This window comes from Monodelphis domestica, chromosome 6, assembly GCF_027887165.1.
Source record: "Monodelphis domestica isolate mMonDom1 chromosome 6, mMonDom1.pri, whole genome shotgun sequence".
Taxonomy (NCBI): Eukaryota; Metazoa; Chordata; class Mammalia; order Didelphimorphia; family Didelphidae; genus Monodelphis; species Monodelphis domestica.
In genome coordinates, this window is record NC_077232.1 from 264024487 (window position 1) to 264033640 (window position 9154).

The following is a 9154-nucleotide window of genomic DNA, read 5'->3' on the forward strand; positions in this document are numbered from 1 at the left end:
CCCAAAAGCTAGGATCTTTGGGCTTATCATAGACTGTCTTGCTGAGGTCACTTACCCCAAGCCTATTCCACTGATCCTCCTTTCTGTCTTTTAGCCAGTACCAAATTGTTTTGATGACCACTGCTTTATAGTATAGTTTGAGATCTGGGACTGCAAGGCCACTTTCCTTTGTGTTTTTTATTATTTCCTTGGATAGCCTTGATCTTTTCTTCTTCCAAATGAACTTTGTTATGGTTTTTTTCTAATTTAGTAAAAAAGTTTTTTAGAAGTTCAATGGGTATGGCACTAAATAAATAGATAAGTTTGTGTAGGATGGTCATTTTTATTATGTTAGCTCATCCCACCCATGAGCAATCAATGTTTTTCCAATTGCTCAGATCTAGTTTTAGTTGTGTGGAAAGTGCTTTGTAGTTGTATTCATAGAGTTCCTGTGTTTGTCTAGGCAGGTAGATTCCTAAGTATTTTATGTTGCCTAGGGTGATTTTAAATGGGATTTTTCTTTCTAATTCCTTCTGCTGAGATGTGTTGGAGATATATAGAAATGCTGATGACTTAAGTGGGTTTATTTTCTATCCTGCAACTTTGCTAAAGTTGTTGATTATTTCTATTAGCTTTTTAGTTGATTCTCTAGGATTCTTTAAGTAGACCATCATATCATCTGCAAAGAGTGATAGCTTGGTCTCCTCATTGCCAATTTTAATACCTTCAATGTCTTTTTCTTCTCTAATTGCTACTGTTAGTGTTTCTAGAACAGTGTTAAATGATAGAGGTGAAAATGGGCATCCTTGTTTCATTCCTGATCTTATTGGGAAGGTTTCTAGTTTATCCCCATTGCAGATGATGTTTGCTGATGGTTTTAGATATATACTGTTTATTATTTTTAGGAAAGGCCCTTCTATTCCTATACTTTCTAGTGCTTTCAATAGGAATGAGAGCTGTATTTTGTCAAAGGCTTTTTCTGCATGAGATGATCATGTGATTTTTGTTGGTTTGCTTGTTGATATGGTCAATTATGTGGATGGTTTTCCAGTTGTTGAACCATCCTCGCATTCCTGGTATAAATTCTATCTGATCATAGTGAATAACCCTCCTGATCACTTGCTGGAGTCTTTTTGCAGGTATCCTATTAAAGATTTTTGCATCTATATTCATTAAGGAGTTTGGTCTATAGTTTTCTTTCTCTGTTTTTTACCTGCCTGGCTTTGGAATCAGTATCATATTTGTGTCATAAAAGGAATTTGGTAGAATTCCCTCTTTGTTTATTATGTCGAATAGTTTGTATAGTATTGGGATTAGCTGTTCTTTGAATGTTTGATAAAATTCACTTGTGAATACATCAGGTCCTGGGGATTTTTCTTAGGGACTTCTTTGATGGATTGTTCAATTTCTTTTTCTGATATATGGATTATTTAAGAATTCTTTTTCTTCTGTTAATCTAGGCAATATATTTTTGTAAATATTCATCCATATCACATAGATTGGCATATTTATTGCCATATAATTGAGCAAAATAGTTTTTAATGATTGCCTTAATTTCCTCTTCTTTGGAGGTGAGGTCCCCCATTTTGTCCATGATACTATTAATTTGGTTTTATTCTTTCCTTTTTAAAATTAGATTGACCAATACTTTGTCTATTTTGTTTATTTTTTCAAAATACCAGCTTCTAGTCTTATTTATTAGTTCAATAGTTCTATCACTTTCGTTTTTATTAATTTCTCCCTTAATTTTTGTATCTCTAATTTGGTTTTCTTCTGGGGGGTTTTAATTTGCTTTCAAGTTTTCTGATTTGCATGTCCAAGTCATTGATCTCTGCCCTTCCTAATTTGTTAATACATGAACTCAAGGATATAAATTTTCCCCTGAGTACTGCTTTGAGTGCATCCCATAAAGTTTGAAAGGATGTCTCATCATTGTCATTTTCTTTAATGAAATTATTAATTATTTCTATGATTTGTTCTCTAACTAACCGATTTTGGAGAATCATATTATTTAATTTCAAATTAATTTTTAATTTGGCTCTCCATGTACACTTACTGATCATTATTTTTATTACCTTATGATCTAAAAAGGTTGCATTTATTATTTCTGCTTTTCTGCATTTGTATGCCATGTTTTTATGACCTATTATATGGTCAATCTTTGTGAATGCATCATGTGCTGCTGAAAAGAAGGTGTATTCCTTTTTGTCTGTATTTATTTTTCTCCATATATCTATTAACTCTAATTTTTCTAAGATTTCATTTACCTCTTTTACTTCTTTATTATTTATTTTTTAATTTGATTTATCTAAATTTGATAGTGGTAGGTTCAGGTCTTCCATTAGTATAGTTTTACTATCTGTTTCCTCCTTCAATTCTACTAGTTTAACCATTAGAAATTTGGGTGCTATACCATTTGGTGCATACATGTTGATTATTGATATTTCCTTATTGTCTATACTCACTTTTGTCAGGATGTATTTACCTTCCCTATCCCTTTTAATCAGGTCTATTTTTACCTTGGCTTTGTCAGATATAATGATTTCAACTCTTACCTTTTTTCTATCAGTTGAGGCCCAATAGGTCTTGCTCCAACCTTTAATTCTGACCTTGTGAGTATCTATCCACCTCAGGTGTATTTCTTGTAGACAACATATGGTAGGATTTTGGATTCTAATACACTCTCCTGTTCATCTATGTTTTATGGGTGAGTTCATCCCATTCATGTTAAAAGTTATGATTGTCACTTGTGAATTCCCTAGCATTTTGATATCCTCTCCTAGTTCTGTCCTTTCTTCTCTTGCTATACCATTTTAAACCAATGGTTTACTTTTAATTAATCCCCCTAATCCCCTCCCTTGATATGCTTCCCTTTCTGGTCCCTCCCTTTTTGTTCCCTTCTTGTTTTTTTTAGGGTCTGTTAAGTTCCCTCTCCCCTCTCCTTCCCTCCCTTTTTGTACTCCCCCCACCTCCCTTAGTTTCCCCTTCTCCTTTACCCTGTAGGATAAGATAGAATTCAGGATCCCAATGGATCTAGATGTTCTTCCCTCTCAGAGTTAATTTCACTGAGAATAAGGTTTAAGTATTACCTATTAGCACTTTCTTCCTCTCCTTATAAGAGTATTCTTCCCCTCCCCTTCCCATGTGTATCTTTGTGTGAAAAAGATTGTTCTATTTATTTTATTCCTTCAAGTATCTCTTGGTACCATCATCAATTCCCCCTATACCCATTTTCTTTTTTCTTTTTTTTGTCATATCATCTTATAGCCCTTAATTCCCCAATATTTTCCTATAAATGATTCTTCTAATTACTATAATAATGAATACAATTTTAAGAGTTACAAATAACATTTTCTCCATATATTAATATATATACATATATATATATACATATATATATAATTTGATCTAATTGTAGCTCTTAAAGAAGAGAGTTTGAATTAAAAAAAAAACATTTTTCTCCTTTTCCCTCTCTGTCATATTTACCTTTTCCTGTTTCTCTTGATCTTTGTGTTTGGGTATCAAACTTTCCACTGAGTTCTGGTCTTTTCTTTACAAATAATTGGAAATCTTCTATTTTGTTGAATGCTCACACTTTCCCCTGGAAGTATATAGTCAGTTTTGATGGATAGGTGATTCTTGGTTGAAGACCTAGTTCTCTTGCCTTTCTGAATATCATGTTCCAGGTCTTATGGTCCTTTAGTGTGGAAGCTGCCAGGTCTTGTGTGATCCTGATTGGTCTCCTTGGTATCTGAATTGTCTCTTTTGGCTTCTTGTAGAATTTTCTCCTTAGCTTGAAACCTCTGGAATTTGGCAATTACATTCCTGGGAGTTATTTTTGGAGGGTTTAGGGTAGAGGGTGTTCTATGAACTCTTTCAATGTCTATTTTCCCCCATTGTTCAAGATTTTCAGGGCAGTTTTCTTGGATGATCTCTTATATATGGTGTCATGTTTCTGTTTATTTCTGGCTTTTCAGGTAGACCAATTATTCTCAAATTGTCTCTCCCTCTTCTGTTTTCCTGATCTGTCACCTTGTCAGTGAGATAGTTTATGTTTTCTTCTAATTTTTCAGTCTTTTGACTTTGCGTTATTAATTCTTGCTGTTTTGCAAGATCATGGTCTTCCAGTTGCCTAATTCTGATCTTTAAAGTCTGGTTTTCCTTTTCAGTTTGGTCTATCCTGCTTTTTGTGGCTTTCTGCTGTTTATTCAATTGGGATTTCTTGTCTCTTCGACTGTTGTTTTCTTTTTTAATTATTTCTCACTTTTCTTGCCAGAAAGCTTCCATCTTTTTGATAAGCTCCAATTTGAATTCTTCCAGAGCTTGTGGACAATTTCCATTTTGGGGGGGAAGTTTTGATTTTGTTTGAATTTCTTCCTCTTTTTCCTCTGTATCCTGCATTTTCCCCTCTGTAAAAAATTTCCAGGGTCAATGCCGTCTTCCTATTTTTCTTGGAGGGTGTTTGTTGGTCCTGGGCATGAAATCTGAGTGAGATGAGCAGGTTTTCCTGTTTATGGAGTTAAGGAGCAAGGTTTTTGCCTGAGGTGAGCTCTTTAATCTCTACAGCCTCTGCTGTTCAGGAGAGTGCCCACAGTCTGCACTCCCCCGTATGCAGGGGTTTCTGGTGTAACTGCTCACAGAGGTAGGTTCCCGGTGGTCCTAGTCAGCTCCTAAAGACCTAGAGTTGCCCCTTGCTCACTCTAGAGGTGTCCCTCACTCACTGATTCTGGAGTGCGCTGGCTCTGACTCTGGCTCTGTAGGTGGGGTGGGGGAAGATAGATCAGCTCACATTTGGGTGGGAGTTTTTTCACTTGCTTATAGTGTGGAAATGCTCAAACCCCATGTACTTTCAATGCTGCGCCCTACTGTTGAATCCCTCTGTTCTTCTTAAAATGGTTTTTATGTTCTTTTGAGGTAGTCTATTTCATTGGGTGCTGGGGAGAGGACGTTTTCCACATCTAGACTGCCACCATGCTTACCCAGAAGTCCTTCTCTTTTCTTAACAAACTTCTAGTTAAAGTTATTTACATTGATGCCTATACCAACTTACTACCTACTTTTACTTCAAAAAAAAAATCAAAGAATCATAGAATGTCAGAATTTGAAAGTCATTTAGGAGGGAATCTATTCCAAGCAACATCAACAAAAAATATCACAATTCTCACAAGCCTCAGGACTTATCTTACTAAGCCACTTTCATGAGTCCCTAATTTGTCTCTCAGCATCTAGGTTCTCTACTCCCTGATTAAGCCTCATATATATAACTCCAAAATTGATATACCTGAAGAACAAGACTGATCATGTCAGTATCCTACATGAAAAAACGCAGGGATTCCTTTTTGCTTTTAGAACAAAATATGAATTTACTTATTGTAAATTAAATTTTAGTTAAATATAAATTTATTTACTGATATAACCACTCTGGAAAGCAATCTAGAATTACACTCTAAGGTCTTTTGTTGACCAAGCAATGCCTCTACTGGGTCTATATCCCAAAGATCAAAGATAAGGGGAAAGGACATACTTATACAAAAAATATTTTTAGCAGATCTTTTTGTAAGTGGCAAAGAATTGGAAAACAATACCCATCATTTGCAGAATAGCTGAACAAGTTGTGGTATATGGTTGTAATGAAATACTATGACATCATAAGAAATGATGAAGAGGATGACTTCAGAAAAAAAAACCAGAAAGATTTAGAACAGAAAAAATATCTAGAAAAACTGATGCAAAGTGAAGTGAACAAAACCAGGAAAACAATGCATACAGTCACAGAAATATTGAATGATGATCAGCTGTAAAGATCTAAACTATTATCAGCAAAACAAGATCCCAAAATACCACAAAGGGACTCATGATGAAAAATGCTACCCACAGCCAAAGAACGAACTGTTAGATTCTGAGTGTAGGTGAAAGTATTCCATTTTTTACTTTATTTTCTTCATGATTTTTTATTGCATGTGTGATATGTCTTCTACCTTGACATGAGCAATATGGAAGTATGCCTTGCATGAAAGTACTAGTATAATCTATATCAGACTATTTACCCCCTGGGGGAAGGGGAAAGGGCAAATCTGAATCCTAAAATATCAGCAAACAAGTGTCAAAAGTTGTTTCTACATGTAACTGAAAAAAAATTAAGTCCACTGCAATCTGGCTTCAACCTATCTTTCTACACTTATTTCACATTACACTCCTCTCATACTCTATATTCTAGCCAGTTGGCTTTATAGCTACTCTCATCTCCTGGCTCTGTACTTTTTCACTGGCTGTTTGCCAGGTCTGGAGTGCTCTTCCTCCTTACCCGAAACTCTTGAATTCTCCAATTCCCTTCAAAGATCAGTTCAAATGCCATCTCCTTTCCTGATTTCCCATTAGGTATTAGCATTCCCTGCCCAACCTCCAAATGATTATGTAATTATTCTGTATACATTTGACATTTATTGAATTATTTACAAATAGAAAGTAAGATCTTTGAGGACAGAAACTTGTTTTGTTTAGATTTAAATTCCCTAGCCCCTATCACTGTGCCTAACAACTTAGTAAGTGCTTAAGGAAAGGTTGATGAGCTTGGAAAAGGAAAGGTTGTTAAATACAGACCTGGAGAGAGCAGGAAAGGACCCAAGGGTAGAGGCAGGAAGAATAGTTTGTACAAGGAGTAGAGCTACTTCTCTCATGGCCAGAGGGAAAGAGAATAAAGTGGGCATGGCTGCTCAGGAGTTTTGAGGAATGACAGAGGGCAATTTAAAAGTTCCCTGTCACCTGGTTTCCATCTTCTTGGTCAAACTGAAGTCAAAATTTTTCTGCATGCTTGTTTGGAAGCCCAGGATTAGTTATTAGAGTTCTTTTTACCACGTGTCTGTTACTTTAATGCTTTGTGTGTTTCTTTCTATATTTAATGATAAAAACTCTTTAAAAACTAAACAAGTATGTGTGCTACTTTCAGAGAATTGAGTACAAAAAAGACTGAACTCTGTGGCTTCAGACACAAAGGGGCACCCCCTCCCAAAAGGGTTGACCAGCAAGCCAAGGTCTGAGGCTTGCTAATGGAGAAAATGAATGGGAATTATGAGATCCAACACACCTTTGACATTGCAGCCTTTTTTGTGATGTGGAAGAAAAATGCCAGGAACTAGAGTCAAAGAAACTGGCTTTAAATCCTGGTGGAACAATAGGAAAAATCATTTGTCTGGATCAGAGGAACGCAGAGGTCTAAATTCAAACTATGCTCCTCAAGGATCATTGCTTCTGTGGCAAAGGACAGGCCATTCAACATCCTTGGTTCTAAATTTGTTCAATTGCACAATGAAGGAGCTATATTAGATGACTTTTGAGGAATCTTTTTGCTCTATGACCCTACTTTCTAGTTTCATGTGATTTTGGACAGATAATAATAGTGACAATATGGGCATCAAAAGTGACAATGGATGAATGGGCTGGTCTGGAATTGGGAGGACCTGGGATCAAATCTGACTTCTGACACTTAATAGTTATGTGATCCTGAGAAAGTCACCCCAATGACTAAACCTTACTCTTCTTCTGCCTTGGAAGCAATTCAGAGTATTGATTCTAAGACCCAAGTTAAGGGTTAAAAAAAAAAAGAAAATTGTCAAGGGCAGCAAGACAGTACAGTGGATAGAGCACCAGGGCTGGGGTCAGGAGGACCTGGGTTCAAATATGGCCTTAGACACTTCCTAGCTGTGTGACCCTGGGCAAGTCACTTAACCCTATTTGTCTAACCTTTGCCCTTCTGTCTTAGAGTTGTTACTAAGAAAGAAAGTAAGGGTTTAAAATAATAATAATAACAATATCTAACACTTATGTAGAGTTTTAAGGTTTACAAAACATGTTACAAACATCTCATTTTATCACAACAACCCTGGAGGTAGATTTATGCCTTTTATTATCCCCATTTTACAGATGAGGAAACTGAGGCCAAAAAGGAATTCATGACTTTCTCAGAGTTAATACTAAGAGACTGAGATGAGATTTGAATTCAATTCTTTATGATTCCAGGTCTTTTGCCTTTGGTACTTCTTTCTACCTCAGTTTCCCCATCAGTAAAAGTATAGAGGATTGGATTAGATAACTTCTAAGGTCCCTTCAAACTCTAAATCCTAAATTATGGGATACACATCATCTTTTATTAGATGATGGCCCAGCAGTTGTCATTCTTCATTTCTTTAATCATTTCACTGTTGACACATTCTGATGTGTCATATAAGGTTAACAGGTAATACCATGAGACATTCTATGTGCAGTTAAAAATAATATATCTGAATCATTCCCTTTGTTTCTCTCTTTCAATTCCCATATAGAGATAGCTAAGGAGTCCAACTTGCTGCATTGGTGAAGTGAGTCTATTCATCATTAGTTAACATTAGGAACATTTGTCACTGCTAATTGCTCAAGAGTTGAAATCAGGTAGACAAACTTTGAGCTCATCTGTCAAAAATGATAGTAGGAATGTTGAGGAAGAGAGTGCCCTAGCTACCCTGGATGGCTGGGAATGATTCCAGCAATATCAACATCATCCACGGAGTAACTCATTGCCATTGCCTTCTAACCTACAGAGGAAGTGAGTGGGGCAGGATTCTTTTCACTGGACAACCTCATTCAGGTTTTATTGTCATTTGTTGCTATTCAGCTGCTCTCCATCACCCAGTTGTGTTTGTTTTCCTTTTAAGTAAGCTTCAAGTTTTTATTAAAAATAATCTCTGGAAGTTGCTTCCATTTACAAAATTGTCATTTAAGATTTATTTTCATGTTCTGGTAATAGACTGAAGGAAGAAAGGAGCAGCTGAGTGGCTAAATGGATAGAGCACTAGACTTGGAGTCAGGAAGACCTGAGTTCAAATCCTGCCTCAGACACGGACAAGTTGTGTGACCCTGGGTGATTCACTTCATCTTAATCCACCAGAGAAAGAAATGCCACACCACTCCAATATCTTTGTCAAGAAAACTCCATGGCAAGAACTGGTGTGCTATAGTCCACCAGGATATAAAGAGTCGGTCACAAATGAGTGACAGGAAGAAAGGAACAACTCGGAAACTTGGAGCAAAGGATCTGTTGGAGGCAAGTTTTCTCTCCTTTTCCCCATGATCTCTGTTCCATAGAGCAAACTGGATTCAAGCTGAGAATAAGACCTAGGGGGTGGCTTTGTGGGATACAAAA